This window comes from Eptatretus burgeri, chromosome 7, assembly GCF_056783735.1.
Source record: "Eptatretus burgeri isolate ZD-2024b chromosome 7, Ebu_testis_v1, whole genome shotgun sequence".
NCBI lineage: Eukaryota > Metazoa > Chordata > Myxini > Myxiniformes > Myxinidae > Eptatretus > Eptatretus burgeri.
In genome coordinates this window covers 18,720,928-18,722,722 of record NC_140967.1, presented here as the reverse complement: position 1 = coordinate 18,722,722, position 1,795 = coordinate 18,720,928, and the positions used below count along the sequence as shown (strand labels likewise).

The 1,795-nt window shown below is 47.2% G+C and overlaps 1 pseudogene; it reads right to left on the bottom strand.

The window, feature by feature from the left end:
* Nucleotides 1–320: 320 nt before the first annotated feature.
* Nucleotides 321–1,566, bottom strand: LOC147022769 (protein FAM200C-like; annotated as a pseudogene).
* Between the last annotated feature and the right edge of the window lie 229 nt (nt 1,567–1,795).

The following is a 1,795-nucleotide window of genomic DNA, read 5'->3' as shown; positions in this document are numbered from 1 at the left end:
AGCAGCTCTTCATCAGAAACAGCAGTTTCCTTTGCCAACTGGGGAAAGTGGTACATATCTCTGCGGCCGAGGGTTTCCCTGTGCAGAGTCGCCTTGGTTACGAACGTGCCGATCACTTTCTTTGCTTTAATCAGCATCATATGGTCACCCTGGAGTTGTTTGTTGACATCATTCAGTATACTGAATATGTCCGCGAGGTAAGCCACATCATGCTCAATCACATTTACTTTCTCCGATAACTCTGTATCAATTTCCGACAGAAACTCAACCACTGTCGAGAAGAGGGCATGGAAACGGGTCAAACAAGTGCCTTTGGACAACTATCGAACTTCGGTATGCAATAAGAGCCTCTCGAATGGTTCATCATTCTCCTGGCAAAGCTGACGAAACAGCCGATCATGCCGAGATGACACCTTGATTTTATTCACTGCTTTGATTACTATTTGGAGTGATGTATGAAATCTGGTGCTGAGAGCTTTTGCTACAAGATGCTGTCGGTGCACGACACAGTGAATGGCGAACACGGACGGTACCTGGTTCTTCAGAAGCGCAATAAAACCACGCTAGCGGCCAACCATTGCTGGTGCCCCGTCCGTAGCGGAAGTGAGAATGTTCTCCATCGGTATGTTCTTATCAGTAAAGTACTTCTCCAACGTTTGGAAGATGGAAGAACCCTTCGTATCGGTCTGGACAGAGCGGGCAAACAACAATTCTTCCACCATTTCCTGATCACGGATGAAGCGAACGTAGCAGAGTAACAGAGTTTCACTGTCACGCAAAGTGGACTCATCCAGCTGGATGGCGAAGTGCGTGCTTCTCAGCTCACAACACAGCTTATCTTCTACATCTGATGACATTTCATCAATCCGCCTGGCCACGGAATCATTGCTGAGCGCAATCGACGAGAGAACTGGATATGGATCCTGGCCCATAAGAGTTTTTATCACTTCCCCAACAGCCGGTTTGATCGACTGTTCGCCGATTGAATACGGTTTTCCAGATCTGGCAATGAGCAATGCCAGCTTATACGACGCTTCCAGTCCTTTATCCACGAGCTTTTGGCTGGCTTTGAACATCGTCGTTACCGTGGATCGCTTCTCAAATTTCTCTTTCAGCGATTGGAAATGGCTGACCTCTGCGCGAACCTTATCACTGTGCTTTTAACTCAGGTGCTCGCTCAGTCGAGATGGTTTCATTGCTTCATTGGACGGCGTGATACCACACAACAAACACATCGGTAACTGCGTGTTCGTCAGGGATGGAATGAATCCATACTTGATGTATTCAACGGAATACTGATGACACTTTTTCTTTGAGGCCGACATCTTGAAGCCGACCGGACGTGAAGCTTTTTTGATAACGAAATCAATACGCCAAGATGTCGAAAGACCAACACCAGTGATAAGGCCAAGCAATAATTATATATTTCCGGTCTCTGGTCAGCGCGCGCATCGATTTTCACCCTGCGTCAAAAAAAAAATTTCTTCACATTTCCAACGGTAGCTACAACAGCGCGCACCTAAAACACAATGCCACGCCGCCTCAGTACTCGCGCCGCCTCAGTACTCGCGCCCTCAGTACTCGCGCCGCCTCAGTACTCGCGCCGCCTCAGTACTCGCGCCGCCTCAGTACTCGCGCCTCGCTGGGAATTGCGCTGCCGGACCATAACACATGTATATGGTATTCACACCATGTGTGTATTAAACAAAACCACTGACTTGCATTGTTGGTAAACAAGTCTGTAATATGCTTGAAGAACTTAATAATTTTCAGAATAAATACATTTTAAAATGTG